Raw genomic sequence first — 18719 nt, 5'->3', positions numbered from 1 at the left:
GGAGATATACAGTGGAGGGAGCAGGGTGACAGCAGCACAGAGTATTTCAGGAGAGCAGTGTGCTGGTCTATGGGGGGGGCACCCTGTTTGGTGCGCGGAGCAGCCAGGGATTGTACGTAGAGCGCTGTCTTTTATACACATGGATGGACCATCTGCTCCACAGAAATCCAGGAAACATTTCTGCGGATTGATGGCCTGTTCTGATCCAGACTTTGCATGCAAAGACCCCATTCCCCTCCTCAGATCCTGTCTTCTCCATCCTGTCCTGGCGATGTGTGAAAGCGAGGCGACAGGCGCAGTCCGGGGCGACGCTGGGAAGGAAATGTAGCCATACAGTAACGATAAAAATGAGACCCCTCTCTCAGCTGCTTCACCAGCCCTCCCCTGACTGCACCTAACTGGAGGTCATGCTGCCCCCTCTATTACCCCAGACCCGTGTGCAGGTGCTCAGCCAGGACCACCCTAAAGTGGGTCCCCTTTTTGAAGATGATACTGCCACATAATACTGTCCTATAGTTCTCACATAATGCCGCCATATAGATCACACATAATGCCGCCATATAGATCACACAGTGCCACCTTATAGATCACACATAGTGCCACCTTATAGATCACACATAGTGCCACCATATAGATCACACATAGTGCCACCATATAGATCACACATAGTGCCACCATATAGATCACACATAGTGCCACCATATAGATCACACATAATACCGCCATATAGATCACACACAATACCACCACATACGTCTCACATAATACCGCCACATACGTCTCACACAATACCACCATATAATTTTCACATAATACTGCCACATATATCACACATAATCCCACAATATAGTTCTCATAATACCATCGTATAGCTTTTACATCATTCCACAATACTGATCAAGCATAATACCGCCATATAGATCACATATAATACAGTCATATAGATCACACATAATGCCATAATACAGCATGACCCCCACAGCTCCTGTTATCGCACGCACTGAGCTGTGTGTGCAATGGGGAAAGACATGCAGAGGGGAGAAGAGTGCATAGGAGAGGATTAGATACACGGCTCAATAGACAGTATCACACAGGATAGGATTAGATACATGGGTCAGCAGTCAGTATCACATGGGATAGGATTAGATACATGGGTCAGCAGACAGTATCACACAGTGTAGGATTAGATACACAGCTCAGCAGTCAGTATCACACGGAATAGGATTAGATACACAGCTCAGCACAGTATCAAACAGGAGAGAATTAGATACCCGGGCCGGCAATCAGTATCTAATAGCTGAATCATGAATCACCACGGTAGATAACGAAAGAGAACAAACCAAATAAGCTCTCCCAAAATACCCAACGGGCGACAAAGCGTCAGGACAACTCCAAGCAAAATTCAACACAAAAAAACGGAGCAAGAACATCCAAAACCACATAATTATAAAAATATGTAAAGTCTTTATTTATTACTAGATGGCAGCCCGATTCTAAAGAATCGGGAGTCTAGAATCCATATATACTTTATTTATTCAAATGTAAGAATAATACAATTAATAAATAATAGTAAGAAAGAACAAAAAATGGCTGCACTTACCAGCTCTTGACAATTCTTGTTATTTAAGAAATTGCTGGGCAATAATGGACAATGTCCTTATGTGGCAAATAATAGAGCAATATACCCAATGTGGCAAAGAAGAGGTTAATAAACAGCAGTCTCTCAGTATAACAGTCAGTGAATAATAGGCAGTATATGGAGAAAACACCAAACAAAAGTTCAAAATTGGTGTGAAAATGTCACTGAACCACTTCACAACTAAATATATATAGTTTTGGTAAATGGTATTATCATTTTTTTGACGAAATTCGGCAGGAGCTTGAAGAGCAACGTCACTGGGCCCGCCTCCACGCAGTAGAAACTTGCTGTGAGGTAAAAATTCCAAAATCACACCAAAATGGCGGGCGGAGTGTGTCACAGTACGGCACGTTTCTGATTGGTCGCTCGCAGCAGGTGGCAACCAATCAGACACTGGACACTGTTGACGTCACTTATCTCCGGACATTAGCTCCGGACATTAGCTCCGGACATTAGCTCCGGACAGGAAGTTGGCACAAATTGCAGGAAGTAGTATTCTAGGCAATTATATATTAGATAGAAATAACACGCTATCAACAATTGCAATAAAGTGCTGTATGCACTATGCATTTAAAAGAGGACCACAGGAAGGAGACATGACGATAGCGAAGCATAGGCGGGGGAACAAAAGTAAATATACATCCCTTTTGATTTGGCAATAAAGGTAAGACAATGATCACATATGCAGGGTCCAGCCGGTATCCCCTTAGAAAAAGTAGCGCAGATACAATACATTAATTGCAGCAAAAGAAGAATCAAGCTTACCCATTACAGTCATGTGAATAGAGTGCCCCCTCCTTGCTTGGCGCCCCCGGCAATCAGTATCACACGGGATAGGATTAGATACACGGCTCAGCAGTCAGTATCAGGCTGGTTTCACATTTGCGTTTTTTGCCGCTGCGTTTTAGCGCAAAAAAAGCATGCGTTTTTTTCCTATACTTAACATTAAAAACGCATGCCGTTTTTTTGCATGCGTTTTGCCGATGCATGCGTCTTTTGTATGCGTGCGTTGTGTTGCATAAATGCAACATGTAGTAATTTTTAGCGGCGTTTTTTTGCCGCAAAAAAAATGCATGCGTTATTTTGCGGCAAAAAAATGTATTGCTGTCTATGTAAACACATGCGTTTGGTTGCGTTAAAAACGCATGCGTTTTTAAAAAAAAAAACAAGAAAACACACTGATAAGCCACCCCACACCATAAAATTGATAAAGGGATCCTACCCCTAACCCTACCCCTAACCCTTGGGATCCTAACCCTAACCCTAAGGGTTAGGGTTAGGATCCCTTAGGGGTAGGGTCAGGGTTAGGATCCCTTAGGGGTAGGGTTAGAGTTAGGATCCCTTAGGGTTAGGGGTAGGATTAGGGTTAGGATCCCTTAGGGTTAGGGGTAGGGTTAGGATCCCTTAGGGGTAGGGTTAGGGTTAAGATCCCTTAGGGTTAGGATCCCTTAGGGTTAGGGGTAGGGTTAGGGTTAAGATCCCTTAGGGTTAGGGGTAGGGTTAGGGTTAGGATCCCTTAGGGGTAGGGTTAGGGTTAGGATCCCTTAGGGGTAGGGGTAGGGTTAGGATCCCTTAGGGGTAGGGTTAGGGTTAGGATCCCTTAGGGTTAGGGGTAGGGTTAGGATCCCTTAGGGGTAGGGTTAGGGTTAAGATCCCTTAGGGTTAGGGGTAGGGTTAGGATCCCTTAGGGGTAGGGTTAGGGTTAAGATCCCTTAGGGTTAGGGGTAGGGTTAAGGTTAAGATCCCTTAGGGTTAGGGTAAGGGTTAGGGTTAGGATCCCTAGGGTTACTAGGGATCCAAACCCTAACCCTAACCCTAGCTATTTCTGTTTATAGTGGGTTTTCTTGTTGATTTTGATGATTGACAACTGTCACACACTTCTCATCATGCGTTTAAAAAACGCAAACGCATGTAAACGTGTCAAAACGCCGCGTTTGTAATAAAACATGCAAAAACGCATGCGTCTAAAAAACACGGCGTTTTACCGCGTTTACATGCGTTTTTTTCACCACATGCGTTTGCATTTAAAACGCTGCGTGTTTAAACGCAAATGTAAAACCAGCCTCACACAGGAGAGAATTAGATACATGGGTCGGCAGTCAGTATCACACAGGAGAGGATTAGATACACGGCTCAATAGACAGTATCACACGGGATAGGATTAGATACACGGGCCAGCAGTCAGTATCACACGGGATAGGATTAGATACACGGCTCAGCAGTCAGTATCACACAGGAGAGAATTAGATACACGGGCCCGCAGTCAGTATCACACAGGATAGGATTAGATGCATGGGTCAGCAGACAGTATCACACAATATAGTAATAGATACACCAGGGTCTGATGTCCTTGATCAGTGGCTGCAGGGCGGGAGCAGCACAGAGAGACTCTCCCCCGTGTTACCTCTCTGCATGATAAGGACAACAGACCGCAGCACTTCATCCTCTCTAGGGATTCTAGAGATAACAGCCACACACCAGGCAGCATAGCAGAGGACAGGGAACAGCCGCTGCTGACAGTGTGAAGGGGAGACAGATGGAGCTGCCCCTCCTATAACAGCGCAGCTCTCAAGTCACAGTGGAGCTCACAGGTACACTGTGGGGTGAAGAAAGATGGCGCCGATCTCCTGCCTCTGCTGTGATGTGGAGACAGCCCAGGGGGCGTGGCCAGATCACAGCAGGGAGCAGCTCAATGATGGGTATGGGGTCGGATGCTGACCGCAGTCTCCTATGCCCGGGGCAGCCATATTTGCAGAGTGTAAGTGTCGTGCAGGTACACTTACACTCCTGCAAAGCAAAATAGCGGCGCCCAGTGGCTGCAAAAATAATTAACAATAAAAAAGATATTAAAGTTAAAAAATAATAATTTTGTATTAAAAATAATTGTTTATATAAACAATAATTTATTCAGTCGCCATGACAGCACAACGAGAGAGGGGATCCGCCCTTCAGGGACAGGAAACCTACAGACATAAAAAGGGCGGTACCTCTCTCCCACGTCAGTTTGGTTTCCTGTCCCTGACAGCGGAACCTCTTGCAGACAGGCCCTGACAAGAGGGTCGAAGTAAGAAAACTCCCCACTCCTGGCGGCCCGGTACAGGTAGCGGGGGTCCCCTACCTCGGCCCGTCCAGGGGGCAGGAAGCACCACACGGCAGGGGCACTGCGCGGTGTAGGTGACAGCAGGAGGAAGCAGCCTCTGGCATAGGCTAGCTTCTCGGACGTCCGCAGCGCATACCTATGTAGAGGTGCTTGGCTACTCGCCCGGGGGTCACGCTTGTCCGGGCGGGGACGCGGCATTGGTCCGGGGGGTCTGCTGGCGTCCTGGTCCGCGTGTCGGCTTGGCGCCGCCGCCGCGTCCTGAAGGGGGCGTGTCCGGATGACGCGGCGGGCGGCGCGGCCGGATGACGCGGCTGGGCATGCGCAGTAGCGTCATCTCTGGCTAATGGCGGCGCCCAGCTGCGGGAACGGTCTGGACTTCAGGGAGGGGTAGCACAGCGGCAGACGGTCTAATGACCACCTGGGATTCCCTGCTGGCCCCCATCCGGGGGCGGTACCTTGGGGGTATTTAATGCGGCAAGCTGGTCAGAGTTCCTCACCCATTCCATAATGGAGTCGCCAGAAGGAACTATCAGCCAGCAGCAGCAGGAGCCGCCGCAGCAGCAGTCAGATAAGCCTCGTAGAAGCTCCCAGCGTCGGTCTAGTGGCAGTAGCCGCGCTGGTGGAGCTAAGGAGGCACGGATCTCTATACCAAAGTCCTCAGGCCGTAAGGATTTGCCGGCTACGAAGGACCCCCCCATCTACGGTACCACTCATTACTGGACGGGGTAAGTGAGCTTCGTGAAAGTCCACTTAGTGATGATTGTGTTCCCCTTGTCTTTTTTCCTCTATCAGGGGAGGGAAAGTTTGTCCAAAGCCAAACATAGGCAGTGTGCCGAATGTGCAGAGCCGCTTCCAGATGGGCATTTGAGGAAGTTATGTAAAATATGTGTTCAACGTTTATTGGAGGAGGAGGCGCCTGATCTAACCTCTACGATAAGAGAGATGGTGAGACAGGAAATTAAAGGTGCCGAGAGATCCAAGTCTCGGGGAGCAGAAGCTAAAAGGTCATCCCCTTTATCTGAGGTAGATTCGGACTCGGGTGAGCTAAGCTCAGGGTCTCTTCTGTCTACTTCCTCCTCTGAGGATCAGGAGTCTGCTCGAGCCTGTTTGTCCCTAGAGAGGGTTAACCATCTGGTCAAAGCAGTTAACAGCACAATGGGGATAGAAGATACCCAGTCGGAATGTTCCATTCAGGATGTTATGTTCAGGGGTATTGAGCGAAAATCCCGAAGAGCCTTTCCAGTGATTGACAAGATCAAATCGTTAATCTCAAAAGAATGGAAGAAACCAGAAAGGAAGGGGTCGCTTCCGCCAGCCTTTAAAAGACGGTATCCCTTTGAAGAAGCGGCTTCGTCCTCATGGGATAAAGTCCCGAAGCTGGATGCAGCAGTCGCTAAGGCATGCAAAAAGTCGTCTCTCCCCTTCGACGACTTGGGGAATTTGAAAGACCCGTTAGATAGGAAAGCCGACATCTTCCTTAAAGGAGCTTGGGAGACTTCAGCGGGGTCCTTGAGGCCAGCCATAGCAGCCACTTGTACCGCTCGATCCTTGATGGTATGGTTGGGCCACCTCGAAGATCAGCTCAGAGATAAAGTCCCTAGGTCGGAAATATTGTCCTCTATGCCCACAATCCAGGATGCCGCAGCCTTCCTTTCAGATGCTTCAGCAGATTCAGTCAGGTTGGCCGCCAGGTCCTCGGCATTATCCAATGCAGCCAGGAGAGCACTATGGATAAAATGCTGGCCAGGGGACTTACAAGCTAGAACAAAATTATGTAGCATTCCTTGTGAAGGAGCTCACTTGTTCGGACCAGTCCTAGATGAGCTATTGGAAAAAGCAGGGGATAGTAAGAAACGCTTTCCCTTCCTAGGAAGACCCTTCTACAGACGGGACTATAATAGAGGATGGTCCAACCGCAGAAGACCATATAGAGACTCCAACAGAGAATCTACTAGATATGACAACAGCAGAAGGAGGGGTAGAGGATTTATGTTTAATCCTTCACGAGAGGTCAAGAAACCACAATGACTAGCGGACCAGGTGGGGGGTAGGCTTTCGGCCTTCTACCCAGCCTGGGTGCGGATTACAAACAATCCATGGATTCTAGGCATTGTGGAGAAAGGCCTAACCTTAGACCTCCACCATACTCCTCGGGACAAATTTATGTTAACACCTGTTCGTTCCTCCTCTACAGAGCAGTTGGCGCTGGAGTCTGAGGTCCGGGAGCTCCAACAGAAGAATGTTCTAGTCAAAGTCCCTGCAGGCGAGGAAGGTAGGGGGTTTTATTCCCCTCTGTTCCTGGTCAAAAAACCCGATGGTTCATATCGCACCATTATTAATTTAAAAGGCCTGAATAATTTTCTGTTCATACCCTCCTTCAAAATGGAGTCGGTCAAGACAGCAATAAAATTACTCTTTCACCACTGTTTTATGGTTGTCTTAGATCTCAAAGACGCCTATTACCATGTACCAATTCATATTGATCATCAGAGATTTCTTAGGGTGGCGGTTTCACTAGCTGGCACAGTAGAACACTTTCAATATCAGGCACTTCCGTTCGGAGTCGCAGTTGCACCCAGGGTGTTCACAAAAATCATGGTGGAGGTTATGGCGCACTTGCATGAACAGGATATATTAATAGTCCCGTACCTGGATGATTTGCTAATTGTGGGTCATTCTGAGTCGCATTGCACAGACCAACTACAGAAAGTCATGGATGCGTTACACAAATTGGGCTGGATGATCAATATAAAAAAATCGCGCCTTCAGCCCCTAAAAATACAGGAATTCCTAGGATATGTTATTGACTCTAGTCAGCAGGAATGTCGCCTGCCAGACGCAAAAGTTGCTAAGATTAAGCAGTTGGTCACAAGGGCAATAAATAATCCCTTAGTATCAGTCAGGAGTGCGATGTCAATCTTGGGTTCTCTTACATCCTGCATCTCGGCAGTTCTCTGGGCACAGTTCCACACAAGGGCTTTACAGTGGGACGTGTTACACAATTCCCGTCGTCTAAATGCTCACCTCGACAGTAAATTCACACTTTCTACGGAGACTGTACATTCGCTGGGTTGGTGGACTCACACTTCGAATCTGCACAGGGGGGTCCCTTGGATAAATCACGTATCTAGGGTGTTGACTACGGACGCTAGCCCCAAAGGGTGGGGGGCTCACTTAGGGGAGGATTGGGTTCAGGGACTATGGTCTCAGTCTGAACAGGACTCTTCCTCCAACTTGAAAGAACTGTTGGCAGTAAAACATGCCTTAAATAGATTCCTTGTACCCCTACAGGGTCGACACGTCAGGCTTTTGTCAGACAATCGGGTAACTGTGGCCTACATTAATCGTCAAGGTGGCACGCGATCCAGTACATTGATGGAGGTCGCAAATCATATCTTTCAGGTGGCCGAAGTACATCTTCTCTCCCTGACAGCGCTTCATATAAAAGGAAGTATCAACACCAAAGCCGACTATCTAAGCCGCAACATGCTCAGACAGGGGGAGTGGTCGTTAAATCCAGCCATTTTCAGTCAGATCATCCAGTTATGGGGTTGTCCGGAGATAGACCTTTTTGCCAACAGAGAGAACAAGAAATTACTCCAATTCTGTTCCCTAAATCCAAAAGACAACCCATACGGTGTGGACGCTCTGCTGATATCTTGGCACTTCAGGCTCGCGTATGCCTTTCCCCCTCTAAATCTGATTCCCCTAGTCCTGAGGAAGATTCGGGAGGACAAGGCCCGGGTAATCTTGATAGCTCCATTTTGGCCCAAGAGGGCTTGGTTTCCTTGGCTGAGGAAGATGTCTCTCTGCCAACCATGGGTTCTTCCAGAGCTACCAGATCTGCTCTCCCAGGGACCAATCCTCCATCCTCAAGTAGCCAACTTACACCTAGCGGCATGGAACTTGAGAGGTCCTTACTGAGGGGGAAAGGATTCTCTCGGAATCTGGTTAATACTCTCCTTAAAAGTAGGAAACCATCTACAACAGGCATTTATGTGAGAGTATGGAGAAAATTTTTATCCTTTTCTGGGGCTCAAATTGACCAAGAACCATGTATTAACCAGATTCTTGAATTTTTACAAAAAGGCCTGGAAATGGGCTTGGCCACAAGTACTCTTAGAGTTCAGGTGTCAGCGCTGGGAGCGTTATATAATCTTAATTTAGCCAGTAATCACTGGATTTCTAGATTCTTTAAAGCAGTCACCAGGTCTAGACCAATTATTAAACAAAGGTTAGTCCCATGGGACCTAAATTTGGTACTCTCAGCCCTGACGATAGCCCCATTCGAGCCCATTGATACTATTCCTCTGAAGATCCTGTCAATCAAAACAGCCCTGTTAGTTGCTCTCACATCTGCTAGAAGGGTTAGTGATCTGCAGGCACTCTCCAGACATCCCCCATACATGCAGGTTAGGGAGGATAGGGTCATATTGAAACCCGATCCCCTATATCTGCCTAAAGTTGCGTCTAAATTTCACAGGGTTCAGGAGGTAGTCCTACCCTCCTTTTGCTCCAACCCTACTAACGATAAAGAACGTAAATTCCATTGCTTAGATGTGAGGAGATGCCTCCTTAAATATATTACAGTTTCAAATTCCTGGAAAAAAGATAACTCTTTATTTGTAGCCTATCAGGGGGTAAGGAAAGGTCTTAGAGTATCTAAAAACACTCTAGCCAGATGGATTAGGGAGGCGATCTCTCTCGCTTATACCGCAGGTGGCAACGAAGTTCCAGATGGTATAAAGGCACACTCCACGCGGGCCATGGCATCTTCCTGGGCGGAGAGGTCAGAAGTGTCAATCGAAGACATATGTAAGGCGGCCACATGGTCTTCCCCTTCTACCTTTCTTAAGGCCCCTTCACATTTAGCGACGCTGCAGCGATACCGACAACGATCCGAATCGCTGCAGCGTCGCTGTTTGGTCGCTGGAGAGCTGTCACACAGACCGCTCTCCAGCGACCAACGATGCCGGTAACCAGGGTAAACATCGGGTAACTAAGCGCAGGGCCGCGCTTAGTAACCCGATGTTTACCCTGGTTACCATGCTAAAAGTAAAAAAAAACAAACAGTACATACTTACCTACAGCCGTCTGTCCTCCAGCGCTGCGCTCTGCTTCTCTGCTCTCCTCCTGTACTGTCTGGGAGCCGGAAAGCAGAGCGGTGACGTCACCGCTCTGCTTTCCGGCTCACAGCCAGTACAGGAGGAGTGCAGAGCGCAGCGCTGGAGGACAGACAGCGGTAGGTAAGTATGTAGTGTTTGTTTTTTTTTACTTTTAGCATGGTAACCAGGGTAAACATCGGGTTACTAAGCGCGGCCCTGCGCTTAGTTACCCGATGTTTACCCTGGTTACCAGTGAAGACATCGCTGGATCGGTGTCACACACGCCGATCCAGCGATGTCAGCAGGGAGTCCAGCGACGAAATAAAGTTCTGGACTTTATTCAGCGACCAACGATCTCCCAGCAGGGGCCTGATCGTTGGTCGCTGTCACACATAACGATTTAATTAACGATATCGTTGCTACGTCACAAATAGCAACGATATCGTTAACAATATCGTTATGTGTGAAGGTACCTTTAGACATTATAGATTAGATCTGGGTAGTTCCTCAGACCTTACGTTTGGGAGAAGAGTGCTAGAAGCTATTATCCCCCCCTAAATCTTTCGTCTCTGAAAGTCTCTCGTTGTGCTGTCATGGCGACTGAATAAATACGTACGCTACTCACCTGGTAGCAGTGTTTTTTCAGGAGCCATGACAGCACCCTTAGATTCCCTACCCTATATTTTTGGATGATGCAACACCCTGTTAATCTTGAGTTAAAGTTTATGTTCACTTGCATAATAAAAAGTATTCATGTATATACTGCATCTGTGTTATTAACCAAGGTGGTCCTCTCATGCTCTGGAAACAAAACTGACGTGGGAGAGAGGTACCGCCCTTTTTATGTCTGTAGGTTTCCTGTCCCTGAAGGGCGGATCCCCTCTCTCGTTGTGCTGTCATGGCTCCTGAAAAAACACTGCTACCAGGTGAGTAGCGTACGTATTTTTAATACAAAAACAAAATTGCTGGCACCTTCCCTTTAAGGTCCGCAATAGGAAGAACAGGGCATTTTCATCCTTGTTCTCCTGAAGTGGCAATGCGCATACTTAGCTTTTTCTAGCAGCCCCATATAGAATGAATGGAGTGGCAGACTGTCGTGCACTACTGCTCTATTTTATCGGGGATAAAAGTTCTCCATTTTGCCTATCCCAGTGGTCAGACACCCAATGATCAATAAGTTGCTACTAGTGAGGAGCGAATATACTCATTACTCGAGATTTCTCGAGAACGCTCGGGGGTCCTCCGAGTATTATTTAGTGCTCAGAGTTTGTTTTTCTTACCGCAGCTGAATGATTTACATCTGATAGCCAGCACAAGTACATGTGGGGGTTGCCTGGTTGCTAGGGAATCCCCACATGCAATCAAGCTGGGTAACAGATGTAAATCATCCAGCTGAGGAGAGGAAAACTAAATCTCCGAGCACTAAAAAAAAAAATACTCGGAGGACCCCCGATGGTGCTCGAGAAATCTCGAGTAACGAGTATATTCGCTCATCACTAGTTGCTACCTATCACTTTAACAAGATCTCTTAATATCTGTACCCCAATATGTAAAATCAAGTTTCAAGTCTAAACTTAAAATAGAGTACTCAGTTTATTGACCTTTTTTACTTATAGCCTGCGCAATCCATTCCTGTGATTATTGGTTGGTGTAGGGGGAGATTTTAAATAATGCCGCTTTATTAACTACTAGATGGCAGCCCGATTCTAAAGAATCGGGAGTCTAGAATCCATATATACTTACTTTATTCAAATGTAAGAATAATACAATTAATAAATAATAGTAAGAAAAAACAAAAAATGGCTGCACTCACCAGCTCTTGACAATTCTTGTTATTTAAGGTACAGTTACACAGGATCCATGAACATGCTTATGAGGGGAGGGATGAAAGACATCAGACGACAACTTTGCGTGTTGTGGCAAATGCCACAACAACGGTTCTTTGCTTAAGAACAATAATGTAAATAATAAATAATATGTATCAATAACTATGTATATTGGTATGTTCTATGACATTTTAAAATATTTCATTATTATGTGGAAAGGCTCTTAGTACCCATACTGGCGCATACTTGTGTGCCCATCAGGTATTTTCACAGTAATTTTACATCTGATGGGTTGGTATGAAACGTTTTTAATCATCTCTTGGGCTTAGCTAAGCCTTCATTTTAAATAATTCTAATAGGTACAACAGAAATAAAAGCCTTTTTGTGTACCCAAATTTTTTGTGTTTATTTTTACAGAAGTGTAAAATTTAAGAAATCAACGTTCATAGTACACCGATGGGCTAATATAAGCATGCCCATCAACCACATCACGGTAGCCTTTGAACTGATGGGTCCTAACTAACTGATTCCTATTTCTTAAAGGGAACCTGTCATCTGAATTTGGCGGGACTGGTTTTGGGTCATATGGGCGGAGTTTTTGGGTGTTTGATTCACCCTTTCCTTACCCGCTGGCTGCATGCTGGCTGCAATATTGGATTGAAGGTCATTCTCTGTCCTCCATAGTACACGCCTGCGCAAGGCAAGATTGCACCTTGTGCAGGCGTGTACTACGGAGGACAGAGAATCAACTTCAATCCAATATTGCAGCCAGCATGCAGTCAGCGGGTAAGGAAAGGGTGAATCAAACACCCAAAAACTCCGCCCATATGACCCAAAACCAGTCCCGCCAAATTCAGGTGACAGAGTCCCTTTAATACTCAGACCTCTTTCACATCTGCATGTTTCTGATATTTGCAGAAGTAATGTTAAAAACAATACAACTTCCACACTTGGCACCAAAGAACTGACCTACAACACACTTTCAGCAAGTGCCATGCAATGTAGATGAAGCTTGGAGTTAACTTGCAGTAAATGCAGCAAACACGGCTTCGGCAATTGCATTAAATGCAGCCACAACAAAAACACTGGTAAGTGGAGATTTTGTGGCGAAAACAGCAGAAACCACATGTGCCGCACCTGCCGCAAGTGAAGTACAAATTCCGTATACATTGCATGCAACTTACAGCAAGAGTGGCGTGGGTCAGCCCTTAGGCAGGAAGTGCAGAAATAGCCTTTTTTCCACCATAAATTCTCCAAATAGCAGAAAAATGTTGATGTGAAAGCAAAATCTCTATTCTTTCCCTATCTATCTAAAAATGTACCTATCTATATATCTATTTCTATGTACAGAACACACCTGAAGATAGAGATGTGTGTGAACAGCCATCCCACCCGTCTCTTACCTGTTCACAAAAACCTCACCCTTTTTAAAAACAAAATGAAATCTCTCAGCAGCTATACTGCTGGAGCTTCAAATACAGGTTCCTATCACCAAATACAGGCATTTGAATGATACACATCTTACATCTTGTACTTAATGTGTGTTCTACTTACCTATAAAAATATGTATTGATATATCATATTTCTAAATTTATGTAGATATGATAGTTATTAACCCTATATGCTAATGAGTACGTATGTTATATACGTATTTCCTACATAAGTACTTAAAATCTATATGTCTATGGCTACACTAATTTTTTTTAATTTATTTATTTTTTTCCTTATCTCTACACATAGAATTTGCCTATTGCTGTCTATGTTATTAGAAAAACTGAATAATGAAAAAAAAGAAAATTAAGTTTAAACTAAAATATTTTTGTACACAATATTACGTGTGAAGACTTTAGTACTATCAGCCAATAATTGTCCTTGAAGTGGTGTATTAACCACTTTAACCCTCACATTGCAACATTGCTTCACCCTGGAAAAAGCAATATACAATTGACCATGGGCAAAAGCAGGTTCTGGTAGATAAATGCCAACTCGATGGAGGGTCTGGCCTTGAGATTTATTTATGGTCATTGCAAATGTGGGCTTGATGGGAAATTGTCTCCGTCTTAATATAAAAGGTAATCCAGTCTCTGATGGACACAAATCAATTCGTGGAATGAATACCACATTTCCTGCTGCTGACCCACTAATTACTTTAGCCAGTATGATATTGGCATGTAAGGCAGTGACAATCAGCCGCGTACCATTGCAGAGACCTTTGTTCGTGTTCACATTACGTAATAACATGACAATGGTGCCAATTTTAAGTTTCAGCCGATGTGAAGGCATACCAGTTGGTGTTAGTGAATTCAAAAACTCAAGTGGGTATTGATCGAGGTCATCAGCTTCATCAGGATCGATGGAATCATCACTGATATATTCAGTATAGTCACCTATCAATAAATCCATGACTTGGGAATTGACTTTCTCAACGTCCTCATTTTTTGGACATAAAATTGCATGAGATGCAGCTGTATTTATACTTTCGGTGTCATTCACATCAATACAAAGATTATCTCCAAAAATTTCAATTATTAAAGAGCCAGTACATACCATGTCTGGAGGAATTTCAATTACATCATCTCCAAGGTTATGTTCATTAGATAGTTCACCATTTCCCAGTTGAAGCAACCAACTGCTGTAGTGAGGATCAATGGAGCGCATGTTAATAAGTGGCAGGCGAGTAAAATGTTGCCAGTGTTGTGAATATTTTATACAGCTCTCTACAACATCAGTTCTTGTCACATGAGGGATGACAGGAAGACATTGTCTAAAGTCGCCTCCAAAAACAATCACTTTACCTCCAAACGGTGTTTTTTCTTTGTGAGCTACATTTGTTGTCATGACATCACGTAAAACTCTATCAATGACATGCAATGCATATTTGGATAGCATTGTGCACTCATCAATAATAAAAAGTTTAGTGCTGTGCAAATCTTTTGCTGCATCGGTATCATTCTTAATCCTGGAAACAGATGTTTCATTCACAGGAATTGGAATCCCATAAAGAGAATGAATGGTTCGTCTACCTTGTAGCAAGTTGGCGGCAATTCCAGTAGTGGCAGCAGGTGACACAATGTCTCCTTGTCCTCTTAGCAGATGTAGGAGTAGATGATATAGGTACGTTTTTCCGCTGCCACCAGGACCATCAAGGAAAAAACACTTTGCTGTAGAATTAGTGTCTTCTAAAGCTTGAGTGATAGCATCAAAAGCAAAAAGTTGGTCCTCATTTAGAGTAGCTTTCATTTCAGCAGCTGCTGATAACTCATAATCTTTATCATACTGTGGGAGGAGGTGTTGTTTCTTGACTGGACGTGGCAAATTAAAATCAATATAAGTTTTGCCATGAGCTTTAAGAACATGTTGGACATCTGTCATAGCATAGCCTTCACAATTGACACACTCTAGAGTGTCGGAGTGGTATGCATGGCAGTAGTCTTCTACAAAGTGTTCCTTAAATTCATCCCATAAGTCCCGAGGTTTAGCTGGAGGACCAAAAATACAAATGTAGGCAAACATGTCACGTAGTTCTGCTGGCATGTTGAGAATACTGGCATCAAGTAATGTATTTCTCCACAGACTATCATCAAATAGTAAGCCAAGAGCTAATGCCGCATCTTTGAAGGTTTCATGTGTGACTCCGTGTACAGTTTTTATGCTGTCAAAACTGGTTGCACCTTTGACATGTAACAATAACAATCTTAAATAGTAGCGTTCTTGGTCTTTCACACTGACAGTATACATTCGTCCAATCACAGAACCACCTGCTCGCTTTCTAACTTCCCAAGAACCTTCTTTCCAAACATAGTTTTCGGGAATTTCACGGTATAAATAAATATGAGCATGATGGTCGTTCTGATTAAGCTTGAAGTAGGCCATAAGTGTAGAATTTTGATGGAGCTTTTGTTTGATATTTCCAATAGAGTCATCCTCATGAAAATAGAGTGGCTGAGAATGCGGTAGATGTACAGCAAGGCGAATGATGCTATGAGATTGTTTATGCATTGGATATGAGAATATTCGCCAAGCTGCCTCTGGTGTACTGACATATCTTGAATCCATGAATTGGTGTGTTTCATCATGTTGGATGTTAGTCTGGCAGATTTCAAGATTGGCTTTATCATGTCCTTTGTAGACGTATTTAAATAAATATTTCACAGCCTGAATGGAACCACAAACTTCGACTTGTATTTTAATAGCAGGAACGGATTATATGGAACCACCCACGAATTATCAATCATGTTAGAATGGTGTTGAAAAGATGGGCCAAAGTGTCTGCGGTAAGTAGGATAGGCGTCCTTAGCTATGATGGTTCTTGGTTGCAAATCTTTAGGGAAACCTTTTGTACACTTCCCCAGATCCATACAGGGAGAATTTGGGTTGTGTTCTCCACACGGACCATGAATCATATGTTGGAGAACAATTTTATGGAGCTGAGGGTAGTGGGTAGGATTGGGAATTTCAGCCAACACTTTATTGTCTATGTCCTCCTCAGTCCTTAATTTGGAGTTGCTGTCCAGAATAATCAAAATGTGAGCGTGTGGAAGGCCATGTTTTTGAAATTCAATTACATGAACCATAGCGCAAACTTTCCCAAATAATCCATTGTTAATGTCTTTTAAGAGTGCTTCCAGTTTTATTTTGAAAACACGTGCCACCAAATCAGGTCTATGTTCCACACGCTGCCAAGGTTCCAAATTCTCAGTAATCTCATTCCATTTCGGATTACAGGTCATGGTGATGAATAGATCAGGACGACCATATTTAGTCACAATAGCCATGGCATCCTGGTACCGCTGCTGCATATTCCTGGGACTGCCTTCAAACGAAGATGGTAAAATGACCGTTTTTCCAATGGGGATGCCCTTCTCAATGGATTTTTTCTGGAGATGTTCCTGGAGTACACAATAATCCTCTACTTTCAAATCCTTTTGGTGTTGACGGATATAATTTAGGCGATTTGCCTCGATTTTCACATAAGCATCCACTAAGTACTGCTGAGTGAGTTTGCCACCATTCAGGAGTGGATTAAACTGATTACGGACAGACAGCACATAGCAGTAATATTGCAGTTGTGTAACTCTGCGTGGACTTTGCCCTTGTTGCTTGAGGCCATCATGCCAGCCCTGGTCTCCGTAAGGGAAAAATAATGGATAGAGTAAAGCATCTAAATTACTGTGTAGAATGCTGACCTGGTGTGTTCTTGGCGCCAAAGGATTTTTGGGGTCCGGTTGTAAATGTATTAAAATATCACGATTAAATGGTGGCTCTCCATTGTCATTTTCAAATACGACAGCAACTTCATTGACAGTTGGATTATTATATCGGCGAGGGTCTTGATTCCGATCTTGTTTAAGGGCCATGATGATATTTGGCATGAGAGTGCCATTAGCTTCAGCTTTAAGATGTTCTTCATGTTCCACATCTCGTAACATTTTGTAGGCAGCAACAAAGGGATTCACATTGTCTAACTGAAGAGCAATTATACTCATCAAAGTGGGATGACATTTTTGATTTTGTTCACAGTTTAAACGTTGTTCATTCGCGGTAGCGGTATCCAAAATATACAGTTGGGCATAAGCTGGAACTTGATCATCACTGGGATGTAGAGTTCCAGTACGATGATATATTTGTCCATGTATACGGAAACAGTAAGGGCCATGTCCAGGTGGAGGGGATATATTGGCACCCATGGAGGCGAAAGCAAATGAGCTGTTAATACTACGAATATTTTCCATGAGATTCTTACTGAACTCACTCTCCCCTGTCAGCAATCGTTTAAAGACCTCGGGATATTGGGGTATAGGTATATGCACTTTACTCTTGTGACAACACAGAGTAAAATTTTTATCTGCTGGTATCTCAGCATTAAAATGTAATGCTTGACAATGTTCACATAAATAGTTCATAGGACCACAGGAGTGTTCTACTATGGTACTGTCATCATTAGTAAAACCTGTAGGATGTTGAGGTACAGGTTGTGATAACGGAGCATTGGAATGTTTCTGTAAGCCAACATATATAAAGCGTGGACCTGGTAGAGGATCTTCACTGTCCACAGATTCAATCACTGAGGAGTTGGAAGGTGTATCGTGGTCAGAGTTTATTAATATGGAGGTGCAAGCGTTTTTTTTGCGCCATTCACGGCGTGCACCAGCTGCATTTGGTAATGGTTTGTTTGTTGCCTTAGAAGAGTCAGGTGTGAAGCATGTCTTATAAGCAGACTTAACAGTGTGCAGGCGACGGCGTTTATCATTTGGAGTGTAAGTAGGACAGTGTGTGCGCTTACGTGCAGATTTACCAACGGTTAAAGGAGCTTCAAGCTGCACACATTCTATGAATGGAGACAAAGAAGCTGTATTGTGGGCAGAATCTATGACTGAGGACGTGGAAATATTATGTTTGCAACGTTGAGAGCGTGCAGCAGCAGCTTTATTACTTAATCGATTAGTTTTGTCCTCAAAAGACTCATTAGTAATGCGTTTATTGCAAGCAGCATTAACAGTGTCCCGGCGCTTATGTCTGTCCTCTGTAGTCTCGTTAGCACGCTGTTTGTGCTTACGTGCGGCATCGGCGGCTTTTCGCTCAGCGTCATTGGTATACTTATTATCAGACCTGATGTTACGTGCGCCATCAGCAGCTTTGGGCTCTGTGTCATTAGTATACTTAACAGTATCCAGGCGCTTGCATCTATCCTCTGTACTCTTGTTAACACGCTGTTTGCGCTTACGTGCGGCATCGACGGCTTTTCGCTCTGCATCATTACCATACTTTATATCAGACCTGATCTTACGTGCGCCATCAGCAGCTTTGGGCTCTGTGTCATTAGTATACTTAACAGTATCCAGGCACTTGCATCTATCCTCTGTACTCTTGTTAACACGCTGTTTGCGCTTACGTCCGGCATCGGCGGCTTTTCGCTCTGCATCATTACCATACTTTATATCAGACCTGATCTTACGTGCGCCATCATAAGCTTTGGACTCTGTGTCATTAGTATACTTAACAGTGTCCATGCGCTTGCATCTATCCTCTGTACTCTTGTTAGCACGCTG

At 44.4% G+C, this 18719-nt stretch overlaps 1 protein-coding gene across 1 annotated transcript in view; it reads left to right on the top strand.

Moving 5' to 3' along the window:
- MINDY2 (MINDY lysine 48 deubiquitinase 2) overlaps positions 1–18719 on the top strand; it is a 182431-nt gene that overhangs the window by 45110 nt on the left and 118602 nt on the right. The gene's annotated exons all lie outside the window — the stretch shown is intronic.

Source organism: Ranitomeya imitator, chromosome 4, assembly GCF_032444005.1.
Source record: "Ranitomeya imitator isolate aRanImi1 chromosome 4, aRanImi1.pri, whole genome shotgun sequence".
NCBI lineage: Eukaryota > Metazoa > Chordata > Amphibia > Anura > Dendrobatidae > Ranitomeya > Ranitomeya imitator.
Note: the sequence above shows the minus strand (reverse complement) of the source record. Positions and strands in the feature narration are given on the sequence as shown.